This window comes from Oryctolagus cuniculus, chromosome 2, assembly GCF_964237555.1.
Source record: "Oryctolagus cuniculus chromosome 2, mOryCun1.1, whole genome shotgun sequence".
In the NCBI taxonomy this organism is placed as follows: Eukaryota; Metazoa; Chordata; class Mammalia; order Lagomorpha; family Leporidae; genus Oryctolagus; species Oryctolagus cuniculus.
This window is the reverse complement of record NC_091433.1, coordinates 21,872,224-21,899,129: the sequence shown is the minus strand read 5'-3', so window position 1 is coordinate 21,899,129 and position 26,906 is coordinate 21,872,224. Positions and strand designations below refer to the sequence as shown.

General features: G+C 42.7%; 1 protein-coding gene and 1 pseudogene across 4 annotated transcripts in view; one reads left to right on the top strand and one right to left on the bottom strand.

Annotated features, from left to right (window-relative positions):
* The window catches only part of STIM2 (stromal interaction molecule 2), a 175,480-nt gene that overhangs the window by 69,479 nt on the left and 79,095 nt on the right, over positions 1-26,906 (bottom strand). The gene's annotated exons all lie outside the window — the stretch shown is intronic.
* On the top strand, positions 1,163-2,053 carry LOC100351474 (large ribosomal subunit protein uL18-like; annotated as a pseudogene).

The following is a 26,906-nucleotide window of genomic DNA, read 5'->3' as shown; positions in this document are numbered from 1 at the left end:
GAGAAAGAGAAAGGAATGCACATCAAGGAAAGTACTGTCATTCTCATTTTATTTTATTTTATTTATTTATTTGAGAGGTAGAGTTACAGACAGATGGAGAGACAGACAGAAAGGTCTTCCATCCACTGGTTCACTCCCTAAATGGCCAAAATGGCCAGAGCTGGGCCGATATGAAGCCAGGAGCCAGGAGCCAGGAGCTTCTTCTGGGTCTCCTAGACGGGTACAGGAGCCCAAAGACTTGGGCCATCTTCCACTGCTTTCCCAGGCTATAGCAGAAAGCTGGATCAGCACCTGTATGGGATGCTGGAGCTACAGGCAGAGGCTTAGCCTACTATGCCACAGTACCAACCCCATTCTCACTTTTAGAGATGAAAAAACTAAGGATTGAGAATTAGCAATTTATTTTATTTCATACAACTACTGGAAAAGAGATATAATATTTGAAGTAAATTTCAAAGTTTGAAATCTTCACCGCTGGACCAAGCTGAATGTTCTGTAAAAATGCACTGACTCCCAAACTCAGAGAAGTGACATCATGCTAGTAAAGCACAAACTGCATCTGTGGCTCTCTCCAACCTAAAACGGTGATATCAAACAGCACACACTTGGTCTCCAGGCTACACAGATAATCCAAATCTCTTCTCTACTTCAGTAAACTACATTACTCTCTGTACTTCAGTTTTCTTACCTGCAAAATGCTAACCTTCAAACTGTGAGGATTCAGTGATTTATTTCACAAGAAGCATAAAAAAAAGCAGTGCTTGACATATAGAAGTATTTAAATTTTTTGGCAAATCATTTAATTGTAAAACAAGTTAAATTTTTACCTTGATTTGTTCACTCTATCATAGTCTGAAATGAGTGAAGATTGACCGAGATTCTGGAAGATACCAGCTAACAACCTCTGATCTGAGAATTCAATCTACAAGGATAGCAATATCAGACTGATACGCACCACCCCAGATGCCATAACTGGCTTAGAGATAAGGGCCGCTGGTACTTACACATTCCCTGTTTTAATAATTTTAATCTTAGCATGCAAGATAGACAAAGACACTGACACTAAGTACAGGAGAACACAGGCAAAGTGAAATACCTTTTCACCAAACAGAAATAAAGCTAAGTTTGTGTCGAGCTGTGATGCAGGTCTCTGTTCCGCAGGATGGGGTTTGTTAAAGTCATCTAAAACAAGGCCTTCTTTAAGAGATAACAAGTGAAACATAAAAGACGATGAGGAGAGGATAAAGCTGATTACTGTGCTAGGAAGCACTTGATGATCCAGGATAAAATTAAGTGCAGTGCATCCAAATACAGAATGATAGGTCACGTAACTAACAGAGATACATTTGTCAGATTGTTTATGCCCTGTGTACAGAAGAGCGTATGACAACCTGCACAGCTTATGCACAAGAATGACCAAACTCTAGTGTGAGAGCTGGCCTGACCAATGATGCTGCAGCATACTGTACTAGCCTGCTGCCAGCTCGCAGGCTTCTCAGTAGGTCTGGCACAGACAAGATCTATGAAGGCCGAGTGGAGGTGACTGGAGATGAATCCAATATGGAAGGAATTGCTGTTCAACCTGGTGCCTTCACCCACTATCTGGATGCAGGCCTTGCCAGAACTACTACTGGCAATAGAGTTTTTGGAGTGCTGAAGGGAGCTGTGGATGGAGGCTTGTCTATCCCTCACAGCACCACACTACTCCCTGGTTACCACTCTGAAAGCATGGAGTTTAATGCAGAGTGCATGGGAAGCACACCACAAGGCAGAACATTAGGGATTATGCGCATTACCTAATGGAAGAAGATGGACATACTTACAAAAGCAATTCTCTCAACACATAAAGAACAATGTGACTCCAGAAATGATGGAGGAGATGTATAAAAAAGCCCACGTGGACATACTAGAGATCCAGTGGCTGAGAAGAAGCCTATGAGAGAAGTTAAAGAGATGAAACCATCGCAAAATGTCCCTTGTCCAGAAGAAATATCAGGCAGCTCCAAAGAAAGCAAACTTCTTCAGAGCTCAAAAGCAGGCTGCTGAGAGCTAACCCAACTTTTAAACAATGATTTTTCCAATAAATGTATTAACCAAACATCTGAAAACCTTTCTTCAGATCCTGAATTCAAACATTTAAAATCCGTTAAAGAAAACTTTAAGTTAATGTGAACAGTTTCTATCCTTTAACACAAGCATAACTTTAACTCCTGCCCCATCTCCTACCCCTGTAACTCTGCTGCTGTAGCACCAATTCAGCTCTTAATCCCATCCCATGAGCTACCGACATCCAAAATTTTATCAGCCAATCTTCAAAGAAATCATTAATAGGATGCTGCTCTCAGATCAGAGCTGAGGAAACCTCATGATTACTATCAATACCACCTAACTTGTATCACAACCTTTTCTGAGAAAGCCAGAGATCTTAACATTATTTTTAATACTGATTCAATTGACTCATCAGTCAACAGACAGGCCTATGAGAGACGATAAATGCAAGCAACTAATTTACAACAAAATTTGTAAAGCCCTTCAAGATTATTGTTGATTATAATCAAAATATCTCTAACAAAATTACCCATGATTCCCTCAGTCTTCACTAATAACCAAAACAAGTGTACTGAACCGTCATTAAAAACAACACCAAAGTAAGAGTTCAGACATTTAGGCAAACTGACTTATTTTCTGTTCTCATTTGGAAATTAAAAAGTAAAAACTACCAATCTCATAAAGCTACAGAGATTTATAAAATAAGAAAGCATGGCTTTACAAATATAGGAGTTGGAAGCATACCAGGGGATTCCAATTCAATCCCATCGAGGTGGCATGTACCAATGCCATCTCACTGTTCCAGGTGATCAGTTTCAGTTCACAGTTGGTCATGGTGAAGGGACTGGGAGTCAAAGGGAGCACATAAACAAGTCTAGTACCTGCTAACGCTAACTGATGGAGTAAATAAAGGGGAGAGTGATCCAACATGGGAAGTGAGATACTCAGCAGACTCATAGAATGGCAGATGTCCTAAATAGCACTCTGGCCTCAGAATCAGCCCTAAAGGCATTCGGAGCTGGCTGAAAAGCTCATGAGAGTATTTCAGGCATGGAAAGCCAAGACACTCTGGCAAAAGATCTCTGCGAGTGAGATCCCAGTGGAAAGAACAGGTCATCAAAGAAGGAGGTACCTTTCTCTGAAGGGAGGAGAGAACCTCCACTTTGACTATGACCTTGTCTAAACAAGATAAGAGTCGGAGAACTCAGAGGGCTTCCATAGCCTTGGAAACTCATGACTGGAGCATAGGGAGATTACTGATGCCATAGACAGGAGTGTGAATTGGTAAAGTCAACAACAGGAGTCACTGTGCACTTACTCCTCATGTAGGATCTCTATCCTTAATGTGCTGTACATTGAGATTTAATGCTATAACGAGTACTCAAACAATATATTTCACTTTGTGTTTCTATGGGGGTGCAAACTGTTGAAATCCTTACTTAATGCATACTAAACTGATCCTCTGTAAAAAAAAAAAAAAAAAAAAAAAAAAGAAATTATCAATTCCCAACTTGACTCTCACTGGGATTAAACATGACAATAGGTCTGCTCTGATTTCATCATCATTTAAAAAAATCATCTATTATTTTTCACTTTTTGTTTCTGTGTGAGAGCAAACTGTTGAAATCCATACTTAATGTATACTAAGCTGATCTTCTGTATATTAAGATAATCGAAAATGAATCTTGATGTGAATGGAAAGGGAGAGGGAGTGGGAAAGGGGAGGGTTGTGGGTGGGAGGGACGGTATGGGGGGGGAAGCCATTGTAATCCATAAGTCGTACTTTGGAAATTTATATGCATTAAATAAAAGTTTAAAAAAAAATATATATAATGAAGGACTATCGCTATTATTAGGGTTAAAACAAGAAGGTACAATGGTAACTACACATCTATCAAAGTCTAGCTTTAGTCTTAGGGTCCAGCCAACATCTACCACTAGGTTCTGTCCTCAGAATTCTGACTGCTCAAACACCTACTGCAGTGTCCTTCTACCATCAATGAACTTAAACACATGATCAATACTCACACATTCACGTAAGTTAGCATCATATACAATGAGTATAACACCAGTAATACTCTAGGTAAGGTACTGAGAATTAACATTAAGATAAGAATACACACATTAAGTTTCAAGGCGTCCACTCAAGCCACGTGTTGGAAGCTGAATCTCCAGTGCAATAGTGTTGAAAAAGTAGGACCCTGAGTGGTGATCAGCCCATGGGGGCTCCATCCCCTCACATGGATTACCATGTTACAGCAACTTTGAGTTCACCATCAAGAGTGGGGTCCTCAGAAAGGATGTATTTTGCTCTTTCTCTTGCTCTCTCCACGTCATGTGATGCCTTCTGCTATGTTATGACACAGGAAGAAGCCCTCACCAGATGTCAGCCTCTCAAACTTGAACTTCCCATCTTTCAAATCCGTGAGCCAAATAAATTTTTATTGGTTCTGAGTTCCCCAGTTCTGGTATTTCCTTTTAGCAGTACAACAAGGAATAAGCCAGTGAGCATTTAACTTAACAAATGAAATATCCTCTGTGGTTCACTTGCTAAAATTCAGTAAGTCAGAATTTGCATTTCCAGCAAATATGAGGTTACAGGGATGAGGGTTACAATAAAACGCACTCAAAACAAAGAAATAAATAAATTTAAATACACACACACACACACACACACACACACTATGGTTTTCAAGATACTGAGTATCGGGCAATAAGGGATAGTAACGAAACTCGGAGTCTGGGAAGGCCAAGAGTGATAGAAATCACAGGACTTGGCAGGTGTTGCGGCTCACTAGGCTAATCCTCTGCCTGCAGCGCCAGCACCCCAGGTTCTAGTCCCAGTCGGGGCACCAGATTCTGTCCCAGTTGCTCCTCTTCCAGGCCAGCTCTCTGCTGTGGCCTGGGAGGGCAGTGGAGGATGGCCCAAGTGCTTGGGCCCTGCACCTGCATGGGAGACCAGGAGAAGCACCTGGCTACTGGCTTCAGATCAGCGCAGTTCACCGGCCTCAACGCACCAGCCATAGTGGCCACTTGGGGGGTGAACCAACAGAAAAAGGAAGACCTTTCTCTCTCACTAACTCTGCCTGTCAAAAAAAAAAATAAATAAATAAATAAATAAATGAAAGAAATCACAGGACTAAGACCCAGAGGAGAGTGTGCGGTTCAGAGTGAGAACCCTGGACATCTGGAAAGGGCTGCTTGAGTCTTCAGCTGACTACTGATCAGCAGATGCACCAGAGGAGGCCACCACACTCACCAATGGCTACACACAGCAAGGAATAGTGTCTGTTCCAACCAAAGTGGAAAACTTTGGAATCTGTGGGCCACCAATATTAAGAATATTAAGAAGGTTTGTGTCTCTGTACTGAGTAACACTAACCCTAGACTAAACTCTACAATGATCTTACCTAACAAAGCTTGTGAAAGTACGAGTTAAAATGATTAAACTGTCTCCAAGTAACTCAACCCAGTCCTAGAACAAAGCTTAAGAATACAGGAACACAGAATACCCATCACCTAGTAAGGTGGAATCAACAATGTCTGAAGTCCAGTGAAAAACTCTGAGGCATGCTAAGTCAGCTACAGAAAAACAGAAGACAAAATTAGTTCATGAGCCGGCGCCGTGGCTCAATAGGCTAATCCTCCACCTAGCGGCGCCGGCACACCGGGTTCTAGTCCCGGTTGGGGCGCCGGATTCTGTCCCGGTTGCCCCTCTTCCAGGCCAGCTCTCTGCTATGGCCAGGGAGTGCAGTGGAGGATGGCCCAGGTGCTTGGGCCCTGCACCCCATGGGAGACCAGGAAAAGCACCTGGCTCCTGGCTCCTGCCAGGATCAGCGCGGTGCGCCGGCTGCAGCGGCGGCCATTGGAGGGTGAACCAACGGCAAAAGGAAGACCTTTCTCTCTGTCTCTCTCTCTCACTGTCCACTCTGCCTGTCAAAAAAAAAAAAAAAAAAAAAAAAAATTAGTTCATCAAAACGAATCAAAAAATCGCATATAGGAGAGAATTAGTAAACAAATATACTAAAAGTTATTATCAGTATATTCTCTATGTTCAAGAAACTGGAATAAAAAGTTTAAAACTAATATGTAGAAGAGAAAAAAAAGATTAATGACGGACACAGCAAACTAAAATATTAACACACTTAAGTACAATAAGCAATAGAAGTTATCCAAAGTAGGGGCTGGTGCTATGGCGAAGCAGGTTAAGCTGTGTCTGTAACACCAGCATCCCATATGGGCACCAGTTCAAGTCCAGCTGCTACATTTCCAATCCAAGTCTCTGCTAAGGGCCTGTGCAAAGCAGTGGAAGATAGTCCACTTGGAAGATAGCCCACCCTTGCAGTCCATGGGTGAGACCTAGATGAAGCTCCTGGCTCTTGCCTTCAGCCTGGTCCAGCCCCAGCCTTTGCGGCCATTTGGGGAGTGAACCAGTGGATGGAAGATTTCTTTCTTTCCTTCTCTCTCTCTCTCTCTCTCTCTCTCTCTCTCCTAACTCTGCTTTTCAAATTAAATAAATAAATCTTCTTAAAAAATAAGATGTCCAAAGTGAAAAGAGAACTGTGGAATAATATCAAGCAATCTATTCCCTGTGTGTAATTCGAGTCCCTGAGGACAGAAGAGAGGAAGATAAAAAATACATACTTGAAGAAAAAACAGCCAAAATTTTTCCAAATCACATTAAAGCTATACCCCACAGATCTCACATCAATAAATCGATCCCAGGGAAAGAACAATGGAAACTACACTGAGACACATCAGAATCAAAAAGCTTAAAATCGGGAATAAGCAGAGTATCATAAAATGCAATGCAGAAAGCACTTCATCAGCAAACAAAAAAACTGTCAACCTAGAATTCTTACAAGGCAAAAATAAAAGTGAAATGAAATTTTACAGAAAGGGAAATAATTAAACACCAGAAGTCCTATAATGCTAGAAATGTTCAAGGGAATTCTAGAAAAGCAGAAGAAAAATAATACCAGATGGGAGTCAGATCCTCATAAGGCATAAGTATCACTGGAAATAAAACTAGGTGGGAAAATCTGTGCAGCTGAAAGTAGGTCTATGTTACCTCAAGAGAGATGTTAGAAAACAAAGCAAAACATGCCTTCTAAAGGTGTGGGAAGTGGCACATTCATACACCTGTGAGAGTATAAAATAATGTAGCATTTGTGGAGGGTAACTTTAGCATTTTCAATTAAAATAGTAAATGTTCATCATCTTTAACCCAGAATTTTCACTTTTCAGAATTTACAACAACATTCATACAACTAAGAAGCTCAAGAGTATTCTTACAGTGTTATTAACAATAATGAAAATTTTCTAAGTACCCAAACCTTCTACCACTAGAACATCAGACAAACTGTGACACCGTGATGGCAAAATTAAAGTATCCATTGATTTTTTTTTATTTTATTTTTTTGACAGGCAGAGTGGACAGTGAGAGAGAGAGAGACAGAGAGAAAGGTCTTCCTTTACCGTTGGTTCACCCTCCAATGGCCGCCGCGGCAGGTGCGCTGCGGCCGGCGCACCGCGCTGATCTGAAGCCGGGAGCCAGGTGCTTCTCCTGGTCTCCCATGTGGGTGCAGGGCCCAAGGACCTGGGCCATCCATTCCTGGAGTTCATTTGAAAGTAGAATGGGAATACTTAAAGATACATATTGTAAAACCCATTGTGTTGGCCGGCACCGCAGCTCAATAGGCTAATCCTCCGCCTATGGTGCCGGCACACCGGGTTCTAGTCCCGGTCGGGGTGCTAGATTCTGTCCCGGTTGCTCCTCTTCCAGTCCAGCTCTCTGCTGTGGCCCGGGAGTGCAGTGGAGGAGGGCCCAAGTGCTTGGGCCCTGACCAGGAGAAGCACCTGGCTCCTGGCTTTGGATTAGCACGGTGCGCCAGCCTCAGCGGCCATTGGAGGGTGAACCAACTGAAAAGGAAGACTTTTCTCTCTGTCTCTTCCTCTCACTGTCTGTAACTCTACCTCTCAAATAAATAAAATCTTTAAAAAAGAAAACTCTGGGTGGTTCTTACATATTTAAAATAAACCAATCAGAGCTTCTGATGTACATTTTCACACTCACTTAACTCCCACCCAAATGCGATGGTGTTACCTACATCCACTAAGGCAATTGCCTGATAACTCCCAAGAACGACAGGGAACTAAACTAAATCAGATACTACAGGAGTTTTATCGTATAACATCAGAGAAGACATCGTATCTAAAGAACAGCTTTGTCTTAGCCCATCATGTGCTGCTACAACAGAATACCTGAGCCGGAATCATTCATGAAGAATAGAATGTACCGTCCTCCTGGTTCTGGAGACTGGGAAGTGCCCAAATAAGCCAGCAGCATCTGGGAGGGCCATCTTCCTTCAGCCTCTCCTGTGGAAAGCAGCATTTACCCATTCATGAGCACAGACACTAGAAGACCTAACAACTCCCAACACTTGCACTGGGGATTAAGTTTCTAACACATTAATTTGGAAGGAACACATTCAAACTTCTTCGAAATGTGAATTCACTGTTGAAGAGAGAAATACAAATGTCTACAAAGAAAGGGACTTGTACCAAAGATATGCAACTTGTGTGGATCTGAGAATACCAATAAGGCAGGAATTACATAGTGAAGATGCTTTTACTTCTAACAGAATCAACTGAAAGCTGTTGCATGTCATGGAAACAAAGATTCATTTAGTCTGAATACTTCGATGATGAAATGGCTATCACTGGTACTGATTTATACTACAGTTTTAACAAATTAGTAGTAGAGTACTAGCAGTGGAAGTATATTAGAGATTTGTAACAAGGTCCTACCAGTTAGTCCTAGTATCACCAAGAACAGTAGTATGAGTTATGTTTTCACTGGATAGTGAGCACTTACAAGTACTGCAAAGAAAACTATGGTGTATTTATAATATACACTCATTTAGAAATATTTGTTATCATAATAGCTTAAGAATTCAACTAGATTGATACATTTTTATATAACGAAAATGTATTATGTCAGTGAAGGGCCGGCACTGTGGTGTAGCGGGTAAAGTGCTTGCGGTGCCGGCATCCCATATGGGTGCCAGTTCGTGTCCTGGCTGATCCACTTCCAATCCAGCTCTCTGCTATGGCATGGGAAAGCAGTGGAAGATGGCCCAAATCCTTGGGCCCCTGCACCCAAATGCAAGACCTAGAGGAGGCTCCTGGCTCCTGGCTTCAGATCAGCGCAGCTCTAGCTATTGCGGCTAACTGGGGAGTTACCCACCAGATGGAAGACCTCTCTCTCTCTCTCTGTCTCTCTCTGCCTCTCCTTCTCTGTGTAACTATGACTTTCAAATAAATAAATAAAGCTTTAACAAAAAATGTTATGGGAGAAAACCAAGAGCAGTAATATTGGTTGCCATCAGGGAGATGAGAGGAAGGACCAAGGAGACACACATGCCTAACCATTACGATGTGAGCACCAACAGTGTTGTGGCACAGTGAGTCAAGCTGCCGGCTACAATGCCGGCATCCCTGATAGGCACCGGTTCTAGCCCCGGCTACCCCTCTTCTGATCCAGCTCCCTGTTAATGTGCCAGGAAAGGCAATAGAGGATGACCCAAATACTTGGGCCATTACCACCCACACGGGGAGTCAATCAATGTATGGAAGATTTCTCTGTGTCTTCCTTTCTCTGTAATTCTTTAAAATAAATAAATAAATAAATAAATATCATTTTTTAAAAATGAGCACCTAAGTGAACATGCACATATACAAGTTCAACAATAAAGAGCTGAAGCAAGCCAGAGGGATCCTAGCGTAGAACTCACACAAACAGACCTGCAACTGTCTGTCTGAGAACTATTCCTTAGGCATACTGATTAAGGGTTAGTAGGACTTTCTTTGGAAAGAAAACATGACACCAATTTCCAAACCACAATGTGACATTTATTTCACTGTAAATAAAATTGTAATAAATTACATTTAGTTCTCACTAATAAATGAACTTTATGTTAACAATCAACATTTTAATATAGGTTCTATTTCTTATATTCCTATCCTAAATCAAGATAAAGTGATACTGGGAGATTAAGGTATGATGGAAAATATTCTACAAAAATACAAAATGAATACACTGCTTATACTATATCAATTCAGTAAGCTGTATCTAGTATCTATCATATAGGTATAATCTATCATCATTCTGTATTTGTTATTTTCTCTGTAATTTTCCTTGCTTTTACTTCTCAAAAAAGCTAAAATGTATTTTCCACTCATCAAAGACTCAACTTCTAAGAAGTCACCAGCCCTTTGTTAAACCAAGATTAGTCACCTTCACTTTAATGAATTACAATTTTTTACAAAGCCTATGTAATCAGTAACACCTGATTTATCCAGCCATGCCAGAAACTGAAGGCATTTCCAGACTAATGAAGGCTGCATTCTTCTAATTTTTTGCAATTTTAATGGAAAAATTCTAGTATGAATTATCTTTTCACAGGAAGTATTTTCAAGGTCATCATTAGTTGAACATGACTACTTCTTACAGTCCTGTAGCTGTATTTCCATAGTCCCCAGTTCCTTTCTTCTGTGGAGAACTGAGGATGCCTGGCCACTAAAAAAGTCCCGGGGCCAGTGCTGTGGCACAGTAGGTTAATCCTCCACTTGTGGTGCCAGCATCCCATATGGGCGTCAATTCTAGTCCCAGCTGCTCCACTTCCAATCCAGCTCCCTGCTACAGCCTGGGAAAGCAGTAGAAGATGGCCCAAGCACTTGGGCCCTGCAACTGCGTGGGAGACCCAGAAGAGGCTCCTGGCTCCTGGCTTTGGATCAGCACAACGCCGGCAGTTGTGGCCTTTTGGAGAGTAAACCAATGGATGGAAGACCTTTCTCTCCATCTCTCTCTTTCTCTGTCTGTAACTCTACCTTTCAAATAAATAAATATTGGGGGAAAAAAAGTCCCTATTCCTGTGACCACAGCAAATGGCTACAGGTGGGCCCATTGACATGTCACAACAATTAGAGCCAAAATGCATCCCACCCAACACATCTTCTGAAACACCTGGACCAAATAAGCTCTGTTTGTTGGGGCTACAAAACCAGGATCCTCTGACCTGGAGCTGTTGATGGCTATATTGTCACCGCACATGGACAGCCAGCCTGAGAACATGGTAAATAAAGGGAGAGTGGAGAGAAAAAGCCAGAGTTCTGACAGACAATTGTTCCGACACACGAATCTCCCAGACCTGAGCAGGTCTGGAGTGTTTGATTTTGACATCCAATATGTTTCCCTGTACACTACAGCTATTCGGAATGGAATGTCTTTCACCTACGAGAGCTCTACTATAGAATGCTTAAAAGAATATCAAGTTTTCCATGCCAACACAGAAAAATCCCTGCAGATAGATCTTTGCCAACCTCAGCTCCTTTTCTTAGGCTAGGTTCTTAGAGACACACACACAACTCTAAGGCTTCTGATATACACACATTGCTCTGTGGAAATGCTGGATCAACCCACCCTCCTCCCAGCACTGTGTATGAGCATCTAACATAACACATTTTCATTTTCACAAAAATTTTTAACACTTGGAAAATAAAAAGTAATGTATTTTACTTTCCATTTTTTAATTTTGAGATTATTAATTCAGATATATTTATTAATCATCTGCATTTCTTCTATGAAATATCTACTCCATGTTTACTTTATGTATGGGAAAATGTGCCCTCTTCTTCAGATAAAAGAGAGAAAGACAAGTGGAGATACACAGAGAACACCACCCTCTCCCATTTCCTCACTTCTGATATTATCACAGAAGGACAATGTGTGAAGGTAGTGCAGACACCTCCAATCGTGAGAAGAAAGCCAATGAGAGAAGAGCTGACACAGGGTCCTGCACATCACTGAGCCTCTGCCATAACCTGGAAACCAGCTAGGCCCTGACTCACAGTCACAGAGTTTCAGATATTAAACTCAGGGCTGGCGCTGTGGCACGGGGATCAAAGCCGTGCCTACAGCACCGGTATCCCATATGGGCAACAGTTCGAACTCCAATTGCTCTACTTCCGATCCAGCTCCCTCCCAATACGTCTGGGAAAGCAGTGGAGGATGGCCCAAGTGCTTGGGACACTGCATGTGGGAGACCCACAAGAAACTCCTGTTCCTGGCTTCAGCCTGGCCCAGTCCTGGCTATTACAGCCATCTGGGGAGTGAACCAGCAGATGGAAGATCTCTATCTCTGTCTCTGTCTCTCCTTCTCCCATCTCTCTCTTCAAATAAATAAATAAATCTTTTTTTTTTTAAATTAAACTCAATGCTTAAGCTACTTTAAAAGAAGTATTCTATTATTTCTAGCCAAAATCATCTGAAAATATACAGCTCTCAAATGACAAAACTCTTATAACTTGATAACCCAATCTCTTTGGAATAGTATCTATCTAGTACATACTTTTTTCCATTTAAACATTTACCACACACTACAAGACTAAAAAATCTAGATTGACCCACTTTCACTAGTCAGTATATATATGCCGATATATGCTTACAATTAATGGATAGCGTTTTTGGAAATATTATTTGAGTAATAGATGAAACAAGCAGATATTCAGTAATTGTTAACTTGCAAAGAACATTTTGTTAACTTTCATTAAAAAAAATTTTCACAAGTTACCAGGAAAGATTATTTCACAGAAGTAAAAATAAACTTTCAGAATATTAATTTGAGCCTCTCAGTATCTTGTCACTCTTAACTGAAGTATTTATTTCCCAAAGTTTCTATTTGAATAAACATACAAATTTAAATTTGCTTTCATATGAAACACCTCAAAAGCACAATGCAATCAATTGTTCACATAACTGAGTTCTAGTCCAGGCTGAGGCGCCGGTTCTGTCCCGGTTGCTCTTCTTCCAGTCCAGCTCTCTGCTGTGGCCCGGGAGGGCAGTGGAGGATGGCCCAGGTCCTTGGGCCCTGCACCCGCATGGGAGACCAGGAGGAAGCACCTGGCTCCTGGCTTCAGATCGGCACAGCGGGCCGGCCGTAGTGGCCATTTGAGGGGGTGAACCTTTCTCTCTGTCTCTCTCTCTCTCACTGTCTAACTCTGCCTGTCCAAAACAAATACTGAGTATTACGGTCTGATGGTGGGAACACAACAGGACAAAATAAACAAAAATCCCTGTTCCTGGGTGGGCACGCGGCACAGTGGCTAAGACATATTTGGGAAACCCGCATTCTGTATTGTGGTGCCTGGCTCTGAGTCCTAGCTCTGTTCCAGGTTCCAGCTTCCGACGAATGCACACTCCAGAGGGGATCAGGTGATGGCTTGGGTACTTGCATACCTGCCATCCACGCAGAGACTCGGGCTGAGTTCCAGGCTCTTGGCTTCGGCCTGGTTCAGCCTTACTGCTACAGGATTCAGAGAGAAAAACAGTGGATGGAAGATAATACTCACTCTCTCTCATTCTCTCTCTCCCCATTTCAAATACAATGAAAATAACCAAACTTTTAATCTCTGTCCTCAAAGAACATACTTTCCAGCATGCATGACACAGAAATCAGGAAAATAGTAAAATAAAAGTATGTTACTACTTGAAACAAGCAAGATTAATTTACTAAAAAATAGAAAACAGAAATAGATAAGTATTTCCTTATATTTAAAAGGTGAATGACAGGTAAACGACAAAATTGTGGGGGAAAGAAGGTTATCCTGAAATGGCTGGAGGAAATACAGTATATGGTTTGTGGGAAAGGGACAGAAGCAGTACCTTTTGTATATGCTCTGTATCACAGACTGGACTTTGGAACTCTGTAAATAGTTTTACAAAATAATAACTATAAAAAGTTAATTTGGGGGGCTGGTGCTTCAGCGTAGCGGGTAAAGCTGCCACCTGCACTGCCACCATCCCATATGGGCACCAGTTCAAGTCCTGGCTGCTCCACTTCCAATCCAGCTCTCTGCTATGCCCTGGGAAAGCAATAGAAGATGGCCTAAGTCCTTGGGCCCCTGCACCCACGTGGGAGACCTGGAGGAAGCTCCTGGCTCCTGGCTCCTGGCTCCTGGCTCCTGGCTCCTGGCTCCTGGCTCTGGATCAGCACAGCTCAGACCGCTGCAGCCAATTAAGGAGCAAACCACCTGATGGAAAACCAACCTCCCTCCTCCCTCTCTCTCTCTCCCTCTCCTTCTCTCTCTGTATAACTCTGACTTTCAAATAAAATAAATAAATCTTTAACAAAAAAATTAATTTTGTAAATTAATCTCAACTCAAGGCTGGGTATTTTAGTGCAGCAGCTGTTAAACCAACACTTGGGACGCTGACATCCATACTGGAATACCAGTTCTAGTCCTGGCTGCTCTGTTTCCGTATCCGATTCCTGCTACTGCGCCTGGGAAGACGGCAAGTGATGATTCAGTGCTTGGGTCCCTGCCACTCCTGCGAGAGACCCAGACAGAGCTCTGGGCTCCTGACCTCAGCCCAGCCCTGGTTGTTGAGGCCATTTGGGAAACAAATCAGTGGGTGAAAAGATCGCTTTCTCTCTCCCCTTTCCTCCCTCCACCCCTCTTACTTTGCCTTTCAAATAAATAAACTTTAAAAAAAAAAATCTCCACATGTCATAAGTGAAATAAAACAACTGAACTTAACTGGATTTCTAAATGAGTGCTATAACCATACTTTTAAAAACTATCCCCACTAACCTGAATCATACATGTCAAACGGGATACACCCTATAAATAAAAAAGAACTGAAAGATTAAAAGCTTAAACGGTTCTCAGTAATCAGATCATTGGTGTTAACGCTAGTGCTGCTGTCCTGATGCACACTGTTGTATGCATCCTCAGGAATAATCTAATGAATAAATCCAGGGTTTTCAATGTGATTACAGGAAGACATGAGGGTAAGATCAATAAAGTTAAGTTGAAAACTTTTAGTGCTCAACCTGTCAAGTTCATAGTTCATATCATCTTTAAAAAACAAACTAGGCCGGTACCGCGGCTCACTAGGCTAATCCTCCGCCTTGCAGCGCCGGCACATCGGGTTCTAGTCCGGGTCGGGGCGCCGGATTCTGTCCCTGTTGCCCCTCTTCCAGGCCAGCTCTCTGCTGTGGCCAGGGAGTGCAGTGGAGGATGACCCAAGTCCTTAGGGCCCTGCACCCCATGGGAGACCAGGATAAGTACCTGGCTCCTGTCTTTGGATCAGTGCAGTGCTCCGGCCACAGCGCGTCAGCCGCGGCGGCCATTGGAGGGTGAACCAACGGCAAAGGAAGACCTTTCTCTCTGTTTCTCTTTCACTGTCCACTCTGCCTGTCAAAAAAAAAAAAAAAAATGTCCACTCTGCCTGTCAAAAAAAAAAAAAAAAAAAAACCTAACAAAACATAGTTCCCAGCCATGTACACTGAAAAGGCATAGAAACCTTGACTAACCCAGCACTGCTATTCCTCAGCTCTGGTCTGGCAAATACTGTTTCCCACTAAAAGAAATCAAGGCTCCTTTAAGAAATGGTTGAAGAAACTAAACTCTAGGGTCAGAAATGTGCAAGGTGAACACAGAACAAAGAATTTTTTTTATTTAAAGATTTATTTGTTTTTTGAAAGAGTTACAGAAAGAGAGAACGAATCTTCTATCCACTGGTTCACTGCCCAGATGGTTACAACGGCCAGGGGCTGAGCCAGATCAAAGAACTTCTCCTGGGTCTCCCACATGGGTGCAAGTGCCCAAGCATTGTCTCCCAGGCCTCCCACAAGGGTGCAAGTGCCCAAGCATTGGCGTCATCTTCCACTGCTTTCCCAGGCACATCAGCAGGGAGCTGAATCAGAAGTGCAACACATCCTGGACAAACCGGGATGTGCGATTTCACAACATCGGCCCCTAGAACAAAGATCTTTAACACTGGAAAGCAAGAAACCCATCAAAGACCACCAATTGGATCCAGCAGATCCAGATGCAAGCCTAAATAAGTTTCCACTAGCTAAACATGTAATAATTGAAACAAAAAAAAGTTAGTAATAGCCTGAAGCTCACTTAAATCCCAAAGTTATGATACTAAATACACATACATCTGTCTTTTGTCTCCTTCGGAGAACCCCTGAAAATTACTTCTTGAAACTCGGTAAATAGGCAAAAGAGTCAAGCATTTATCCTGCCTTCCCTATACAAACAAGGAACCAGATAACTGATATGCTGAAATTACTCCTTAAAGAAATATTCCAACTGGGGCCAGTGTTGTTGCACAGGAGGTTAAGGCACCACCTGCATCACTGGCATCCCATATGGGTTCTAGTTTCTGTCCCTGCTGCTCCTCTTCAATCCAGCTCCCCGCTAATGTGCCTGAGAAAGCATCGTAAAATGGCCCAAGGACCTGGTCCCCTGCCACCCAGGTGAGGATCCAGATAGAGTTCCATGCTCCTGGCTTCAGCCTGGCCCAGGCCCCAGCTGTTGCAGCCATTTGGGGAGTGAACCAGCAGAGGGAAGATATCTCTCTTTGTACTCTGTTTTGCAAACAAATAAATCTTTAAAAAAAAAAAGGAACAGAAATAGTCCAACTAATAAAAAAGAACAATGGAATTAAATACTGGCATTTTCCAGCCTCTAATAAGTTATTGGAACGCAGCAATGATCACCAGTGGCAGATGAGAACACAAAACACTAGGGATGATGCCAAAATTTTTGGCCCACTCAGGGTTTATTACGATGCAGCTGTTTAAACAGGAACTGTGTTATAAGAAATGAAGACAACAAAGAAGAGATATGAGTCAAGCAGAAAACCAAGACTCAGTTTTGAACACTTAGCAATGATTATTAGATATCCAATTGGAGAGAGATGCTGATGCTGAGGGATCTAAGAGTCTGAAGCTCAGGACTCACATGAACGGAGGGCGTTTGAAAGTCTTGAAATAAAGTGAGATAACCAAGGGCATCAGTATAAAGATAAAAACCTGTATATATGGGAGATAAAGAGAAAACGAGCAAAGAAACTAAAAACAAGCAATCAATATGAAGTAAGTAAAATGAGGACAGCATAGTCTCCTGGGAGCCACGCAAAGGAAAGTACTTTAAAAAGGAAAGTGTGCTCAACTTTGATATGGGTTGAAGGACTAGCACTGTGGCATAGCGGGTCAAGCCACTGCCTGCAGTGCCAGCATCCCATATGGGCACTGGTTTGAGTCCTGCTCCACTTCCAGTCCCGCTTTCTGCTATGGCCTGGTAAAGCAGTAGAAGATGGCCCAAGTCCTTGGGCCCCTGTACCCACCTAGGAGACCGGGAGGTAGCTCCTGGCTCCTGGCTTTGAATTGGCACAGCTCCGGCCATTGTGGAGTGAACCAACAGATAGAAGACCGATCTCTCTCTCTCTCTCTCTCTCTCTCTCTCTGCCTCTCCTCTCTGTATAACTTTTTCAAATAAATAAATCAATCTTTAAAAAAAAGATATGCGATGAACATATCCCATAAAACTCATGTGTTAGAAACATAATCCCCAAGGCAACAGCAAGGCTGAAAGGTGGGACCTACAGAGGTGCTCAGGTCACCAGGGCCCTGCCCTCCTGAACGGATCAATGCCACTCCTCTGTTCCTCATGGAAGTCTGTTATCCTGAGAGTGGGCTGCTATAAAAATGAATTCCACTCCCCCTTGCTCTTCCTCATTCGCTCTTACTTTCTCACTTTTCTGACTCCACTGCAGACAGTGTGACAACAAGGGCCTTGCAGATGACAGCCTCTCAACCCTGGACTTCCCGGCCTCCACAACCATGAGAAATCAGTGTCTTTTTCTTCTAAGTTACCTAGTCTGTGCAGCCCACAAAGTGACCTGCGACAGACTGTATGTATCGTGACCCTGTCACGAACGTGAAGATACCGCAGCACAGACATCACTCAGGGGCACAGGAGAACAGTTTGGGAGGTAAGGAGTGCAGGCAAAGGCCTTGGTGAGTTCAGGAAAGAACAAGAGGCGAGAAACAGTACTCGAGTCCTTCTGAGGGACTCTGTTTAATTGAAGGAGAAATAATGGGGCAATCAGGAAAGCAGAAAGGGGAATCACGCAAAGTTATTTTGGGGCCAGTGCTGTGATGCAGCAGGTTAAGCCGCTGTCTGCAGTGCCAGCATCCCCTGTGGTCCAAAAAAGGCAAATATCATGTGTTTTCTCTTATATGTGGTGGTTAACATAGAATACAAAAAAACACTGTGTAAGACTGAAACTGATATCTTAAGATTTGATTATTGCTTATAGCTCTGTCTATATTCCTATGGAACAGTGGTATTCCTACTTTTTACTTGTTGAACATTATGGTAAGTGATGCATTAAGCCTGTGGTTATACAGTGAAATGAAATTATGTCACTGCAAAAATTAAAGGAAAAACAAAGAAAGAAAGGAAGGGGGGAGGGGGATTGAGGCAGGGAAGGAAGGAGGGAATATGGTTATCTCCTTAGAACTGTTTCTATGAGGGGCCAGTGCTGCCTAACAACGTAATACTCCAGACTGAAGGACTCACTGTTGCCTATTTAGCACCCTACATTACTGCTTTAGCACTTTCTCCCTACTCTGTCCCCTGTATCTAAGAACATCTTACCTATCGTCTCAGCCTGTGAAAACCATTCCCATTCCACAACCATGTGTAAACATGTTACGGAGAGTGCTCGGAGTTGAGATAACTGGGCTCTAATTCCAGTTCTCCTTATACACACAAGGTGACCTAAGAGCTTCATCTGTCTAAGCCTCAGTCTCCTCATCTGAAAAACAGGGACACCATCTGTCCTTCTGTCCTGTCCACCTCAGAAAAGCACTATTGAAGATAACATGAGACAATACAAAAGCTTTATAAACCACGATGTCATAATCACACATGCTGGGGTTATCTGAGGACAAGAAGATTTTACCTTACACCTCCCTGACACAGCACAATACTTTACCTTATGACCACCCAAACAGCTCTGTCATCTCCCTCCAGTTGGAATGGCTATTATCCAAAACAAAAGTAACAAATGTTATCAAAGTTTTGGAGAAAAGGGCACACCTAGTACACTGTGGGTAGGAATGCAAATACAACCATTATGGAAAACAGTACGTAGATTCCTCGAAAAACTAAAAATGGACCTCCCATATGATCCATTTCTGGGAATATTCCCAAAGGAAGTGAAGTGAGCTTATGAAAGAGATGCCTGCACTCCCACATGTATACCAGCCAATTCACAATAGCAAAGACATGGAATCACCCTAGGGGTCCGTCAACTGAAGACTAGATAAATAAAATGTGTTGAACATTTACACATGACAGAGTATTACTCAGCCATAAAAATAATGAAATCCTGACATCTGCAGCAAAATGGATGAAACTAGAGACCATTAAGCTAACTGAAAAATGCCAGACACAGAAGGACAAATACCACATTTTGCACCCTTCGGAAAGAGTATAAAAATGGTTTGGCTGTCACATTATTTGGTATATGAATAGTCACAAATATTGCCTTCATTGAATTATACCATCTATATGAACATACACCTTTCTTTCCTCACTCTAGTGATGATTGTCATGAGTCCCATATTTTATGATATTAATATCCCTGTTTTCAAGAAAAATTAGTATATATGAATAAATATATATTATCTACATATGAAGTAAATATGATGAAATGCTTAGGATCATTAAATCTTAAAATTAGAAAACAAATTTTAAAAATCTGAAATTCAAAAGCAGTTTGCCAACAGTAATTGTTCAAACAGTTATTATTAATTCCTGCAACACTTGTGAAATTGAGTCTTCTATTCAGGAACTAAACAAAAAATGAATATCCACAAACACAAACTAGCCAATGGTAAAAGGTTTCAGACCAGGATCGGTGTTGTGGTTTAGTAAGGCAGGTAAAGCTGCTGCCTGTGTGCCAGTACCCCATATAGATACCAGTTCATGTCCTGATTGCTCCATTTCTAGTCCAGCTCCCTGCTACTGCGCCTGGGAAAGCACCCGAAGATGGCCTAAGTACTTAGACCCTGCTACCCACATGGGTAACCCAGATGAAGCTTCTGGCTCCTGGCTTCGGCCTGGCCCAACCCTGGCCACTGAGGCCACCTGTGGAGTGAACCCAGCAGATAAAGGATCTCTCTCTCTCTCTGCTCTCTCTGTTTCTCTTTCTCTATAGCTCTAACTTGCAAATAAATAAATCCTAAAAAAAAAAAAAAAAGGTTTCAGCCCAAATGTACTCTTCATTAATCTCACTGCACTTTTTAAAAACCAAGGTTCCCTAAACCTGAATTCTTTTTTTGTTTTAAGATTTATTTTTGGGGCCCAAGCTGTGGTATAGTAGTCTAAGCCTCTGCCTGCAGCAACAACACCCCATATGAACACCAGTTCATGTCTCAGCTGCTCCTCTTCTGATCCAGCTCTCTGCTTATGGTCTGGGAAAGCAGTGGGAGATGGCCCATGTGCTTGGGCCCCTGGGATCACATTGGAGACCAGGAGGAGGCTCCTGGCTCCTGCCTTTGAGTCGGCCCAGCTCCAACTTTTGCAGCCATTTGGGGAGTGAAATCAGCAGATGGAAGACCTTTCTCTCCGTCTCTGCTCTGTCTGTAAATCTACTTGTCAAATAAACAAATCTTTAAAAAAAAAAAAAAGATTTATTTCTTGGCCGGCGCCGCGTCTCAATAGGCTAATCCTCCACCTTGCGGCGCCGGCACACCGGGTTCTAGTCCCGGTCAGGGCGCTGGATTCTGTCCCAGTTGCCCCTCTTCCAGGCCAGCTCTCTGCTGTAGCCCGGGAGTGCAGTGGAGGATGGCCCAAGTGCTTGGGCCCTGCACCCCATGGGAGACCAGGAGAAGCACCTGGCTCCTGCCATCGGATCGGCGTGGTGCACCGGCCGCAGCACGCCAGCCGCGGCGGCCATTGGAGGGTGAACCAACAGCAAAAGGAAGACCTTTCTGTCTCTCTCTCTCTCTCTCACTGTCCACTCTGCCTGTCAAAAAAAAAAAAAAAAAAAAAAGATTTATTTCTTTATTTGAAAGTCAAGGTTTCAGAGAGAAATAAAGACAGAGAGATCTTCCATATGCTGGTTCACTCCCCAATGGCTGCAACAACTGGTGTTGGCCAGAACAAAGCCAGGAGTCAGGAGCTTTATCTGTGTCTTCAACATGGGTGCAGGGCCCCAGGTACTTGGGCCATCTTCCACTGCTTTCCCAGGCAATCAGCAGGGAGCTGGATTGAGGGACTCAAACAGGTGCCTCCTGAGAACTAAGCGTCGTAGGCAGCAGCTTTACCTCCTACATCACAATGTCAGTCCTGACAGATGTTTTAGTTAGCTTAATTTGTAATCATTTTACATTTGCTACATGTACCATATCGTCACACACAATGACATACAATTTTTGTCAATTATACTTCAAAAATACAAGGGAAAGGGGTTTCTCAAAAAAAAAGAAAGGAAATTTGAGAAAGTCAAGAAATGCATCACTAAAAATATGTTCTAAAAAATCAATGAAAGGATCAACGAGTACTATTTTAATGTAGAAAATGCTTTTCACCTGTATCATTTCTAGAGAATAAAGACAACAAAACAAGAATCTCAAAGTGAAAAAGGAACAGGAAGATTCTTGAGTATCTCTGTCATGTTACTGGAAAATAAGCTGTCCATTAAGTGAGGACTGGAGGCGATGAACTAATCTGAAACAGGTCCAAGTTTTACTAATAGCACAAATCTCGTCAACAATACTTAGATCCACTGAACAACGACTTAGTGAGGGAACAAGACACAAGTAATAGTACAATACAAAGCAGACCGGGGCCAACCCTAAGATGAGTGTAATGACACAGGTCGTTTGCGTGGGATGGTCCCGATTTATACCTGCATCCTCTCTTGCTCTCAGAACAGTCCCTGTTAGGATGATGAATTACAGGGTCACCTGATCTATACCAACAGTAATTTAAGGCAGACAGTGTGTTTAATTTTGCAATAAAGGCATGGTTTTATTTAATGAAGCAGGGATGAGAAATGATTTTCTAATGAAACCATATAATGACGACATGGCCTAAGGAAGCAGGGGACCGCAAGATTCACTAGTTGAAGCAAGAGCTGCAGTCACTCCCAGAAACAGGCCAGAGGAATGGGTCGAACGTGTTCATGTTCTATGATGCCACAAAATGTTTTTGGAATTTTTGGCTCTTCAACGACAGATTTCATACTGTAAGCCGTTTATTCCCAATGTCTCGATCAGATGCATTTAAGAGTGGTCATTCATCATTTGAAGCATATCTTTCCACAGACACTATGTTATGCTGATTAAGTTCCTAGTTCACCACAAAAGCCGCCTCAGTCCATACATAACTGAACTATGTAGTGCCAAAGGAAGGTCTCAAAATGATCTATGGCTAAGGCCACCACTATCATAAATCAGAATTTGGGGATAGAACTTAGCTAGTCTGGATGGCAACTGATAAGGCAGGAGAAAGCCCTCTGGTACGCAGGGTGGTTGCTTTGAAGGAGAGGCACAGACAGGACTAGAAACACTCAGGGAGTCAGTTCTTATCAAATGTCATAAACAGGAAGATAGCAGCAGGTGGTCCATGAATTGAAAAATCAGGAGACAGAGGACTAAGCCCAGTAATGACACCATAATTGTTAAGGCAAGACATAAGAGTCTGGGTATTCAACTAACTACACACTGAGACAGAATAGAAATCCCACAATTTAAGAAATATTCTAACTACAAAACAATGAGACACTTACTAAAAACCTGTCTCCATAACTTACACAATGACTCTTAATAACCAAAACCGAGGATCTTCCCAGCCCTGAAAAATACAAGTATAACCTTGCTTTACAGTAACTGCCTTTGACTTCCTCCAGAACAAGGCAGACCTTGTCAACCGTAAACTCTCCAAGTACAGGAATACAAAAGTCTTTTCTTTTTCTATTTTTTTGAAGATTTATTATTTTACTTATTTGACAGTTACAGAGAGAGGAAGAGACGGGGGTGAGGGGTTGTCCATCCACTGGTTCACTCCCCAAATGGCAGCAACAGCCAGAGCTCAGCCTATCCAAAGCTAGGAGTCAGGAGCTTCTTCCGGTCTCCCACGTGGGTGCAGGAGCCCAAGAAGTTGGATCCTCGACTGATTTCCCAGGCACATTAGCAGGGAGCCGGATTGGAAGTGGAGCAGCAGGGACTCAAATCAGCACCCATATGGAATGCCAGTGCTGCAGGCCGGGGCTTTAACCCACTGCGCCACAGGCAAGCCCCGAGTCTTTCTTAAGACTATCATATTATTAAAGTATAAAAACAACCAGAGGATTTATTAAAGTACAAAGAATAAATCAAAAACCATTTCTTCTTGGATCCAATTATTTAAAAAAAAAAAGGATTTGTTCATAAAAGATCAAAATAAAGAATTTCAAACTCTTCAGTATCCTGGAGATTTAACTGAGTGGTTTTCAAATTTCAGTGGGCGTCAGAATCACCCATAGGATTTGTTAAAACAGAATGCAGGATCCCACCCCTACGTGCCTGATTCAGAGAGGCTGGGGTGGGGCATGGGAATTTGCATTTCTAACACGTTTTCATGTTAGGATACAGCTGCTGATCCAGGGAAAATACTTTTGCTCTCTATTCATTAAAGCAAGTTCTCAGAACCAAGCCAACTCCCTTTTCATCCACTTCTCTCCACTGAGGCCCAAGAATTTGGCTACAATAATCTTCTAGGTCCTTCATCAGCCCCTAAGGCTAAATGTAAAGTATTAGAATATCCCATCTTTGTTTCTATCTTGCTTCATATACACACACACACACACACACACACACACACATATATACATATATATGGGGAGTAAAGGGAGAGGAGAGAGGGGAGAAGGTAGTAGAGAGGGAGCCCTCATACCATTTTAAATAACTGAAACTGCAGTAGTTAAGCAAAAGAGAAGCAACCAAAATGACAAATTTTGAACTTTGCTCCATTCTCACATTATCATCTCTTACTGGCATCAGAGCCAATTTCAATCAAGAAGAGCAAAGTGGTCATCACAAGAATAACACTAATTGAAGTGCTATGTGTAAGAAACCTGCATACAGTGACAGAAGAATAAACCCTATCAGCAGTGTCTCTCTGGAATTTGCTTTCTTGAAAATTTCTCAGTCTGTTCTTATAAAAATGGAATGAAGTCTATGTGACTTCTAACTCGACCTTGCTTATATTCATTACTGCAGCAGCCTCCAAAGTGGACTGCTCAGCTCCCACAGGGATATATAATTTAATTCACTTGAGAGGGAGAAAATATTAGAATTTACATCCATATTTAATTTTATCCCATTCTTTAATTTGTATTTTTGTGAACATTTTAAAAAGACATTAACAATAGTACATAGTTGTGTGTATAAATATGTAAAATATGTAATATACAAGTACACATACACACTACTTACATAAAGCCTTTTTGAAAAAAAGATTTATTTGAAAGAGTTACAATGAGCCAGAAGGGGAGAAAGAGATCTTCCATCCGCTGGGTTACTCCCCAAATGGCTACAATGGCTAGTGCTGAGCCAATCCAAAGCCAGGAGCCAGGAGCTTCTTCCGGATCTCCCACATGGGTGCTGGGGCCCAAGGACTTGGGTCATCTTCTACTGCTTTCCCAGGCTATAGCAGAGAGCTCAAAAGGAAGAGGTGCTGCCAGGACCAGAACCAGCGCCCATATGGGATGCTGGCACTGCAGGCGGAGGCTTTAGCCCACTATGCCACAGCACCGGCCCTATATCTATGCACTATTGATTCTGTACCACTTCTTGGTTCTTTAGCACACATCAATATGTATTTTTTCCATAAAATGACTAGTCCCAAGCATACCAAATATCTTGTGAACCTTAGCAATGCCAGCACCTCGAACATTGTATGGCTACAACAGATGCTCAGAAAAAGACTGTTAAACTATACACTGCTTTACTCCTTAATTGTTTGTTCTGTTGTTGACAAATACTCAGGAGCTGCCGCTGCTTAGCCCGTGAGTGCTGCCCACGCACAGTGTCCACAGCCCACCATGGTCACTTATAGGCCTGGACCATTCCAGCAATTTCATTTCCCAATATTCACTCACTACACACACATATTCTAAATGCTTATTAGGTATTCTTTTAAAAATCTATAGCCAAGATGCACTTCCATGAAGAATTTAATAAATGTAAAACAAAAGCCAGAATTTACCATTTGCTAAAAATTACCTGCCTGGATCTACCAGATGCTGAAGCAAGTTTAATATCAATACTATGGGGAGGAAGCCATTGTAATCCATAAGCCGTACTTTGGAAATTTATTTTCATTAAATAAAAGTTAAAAAAAATATCAATACTAATAGATGATATTAAAGTCACTAAAGATATAAAGGCTCTGGATTCAGCATGGCCCCGCCCCAGCTGTTGCGGCCATTTGGGGAGTGAACCAGTAATGGCGGATCTCTTTCTTTCTGTTTCTCCTCTCCCTTTCACTGTGGGTTTCAAATAAGTATTCAAAAAAAAAAAAAAAAAAACCAATTAGAACACCCACATCCCACACCGGAGCGCCTGGGTTCAATACCCACCTATGTCTAGCTTCCTGCTAAGGCATGTCCTGGGAGGCAGCAGTAATGGCTCAAGTAAGTGGATTCCTGTCCACCACATGAGAGACGGGGAACTGGTTCCCTGCTCTCAGCTCTGGATTCAGCTCAGCCACAAGTGCCACTGAACAGCAATAGATTTTTTCCCCCTATTTTTATTTGAAAGGCAGAGAACAAAAGATAGCAAGATAGATGTGGGAGGGAGACCTTCCATCCAGTGGTGTACTTCCAAATGCCCACAAAAGCCATGGTTGGGCCAGGCCCGAGCCACGAGCCTAGAACTCAATCAGGTTCTCCTATGTGGATGGCAACGGCCCAGGAACTAGAGCCATCATCTGCTGCCTCCTGCATTAGCAGGAAGCTGGACGAGAGAGAAGCAGAGTACTAGGGTTAGAACCAGACCTCTCCAATGTAGGATGCTACCGGCATCTCAAGCAGCAACTTAACCTACTGCACCACACATACGCCCACCCCAAAAACAAATTTAAAGTAGGAGAGTTAGGATTTAAAAATAAATAAATAAAACTGAATTTAGGGGCCGGCACTGTGGTGTAGTAGGCTAAGCCGCCATTTACTGCACTGGCATCCCTTATGTGCACCGGTTCATGTCCCAGCTGCTCCTCTTCCATTCCAGCTCTCTGCTATGGCCTGGGAAAGTAGTAGAAGATGGTCCAAGCACTTGGGCCCCTGAAGCTGCATGAGACACCCAGAAGAAGCTCCTGGCTCCTGGCTTCACATCAGCCCTGTTCCAGGCATTGAGGCCATTTGGAGAGTAAACCAGCAGACAGAAGACCTTTCTCTGTCTCTCCCCTCTCTGTAACTCTACCTCTCAAATAAATCAATCGATCTAAAAAAAACTAAAAATACTGAGTTTAAAGCAAAATAACAACACTCTAAAAATGTCAGCAGAAAACAATACAGTCAGGTCAGGAATATGAACTGGCTTAGGCTTGAAGAATTGTAAGTAATTGAAAATGGACAGTTGGGCCAGTGCTGTGGCGCAGCGGGTTAATGCCCTGGCTTGAGGCGCCGGCATCCCATATGGGCGCCGGTTCTAGTCCCGGCTGCTCTTCTTCCGATCCAGCTCTTTGCTATGGCCTGGGAAAGTGGTGGAGGATGGCCCAGGTCCTTGGGCCCCTGTACCCACGTGGGAGACCTGGAAGAGGCTCCTGGTTCCTGGCTTCAGATCGGCACAGCTCCGGCCGTTGTGGCCATCTGGGGAGTGAACCAGCGGATGGAAGACCTCTCTGTCTGTCTGTCTGTCTGTCTCTCTCTCTCTCTCTCTCTGCCTCTCCTCTGTGCGTAATTCAGACCTTCAAATAAATAAATAAATCTTTAAAAAAAT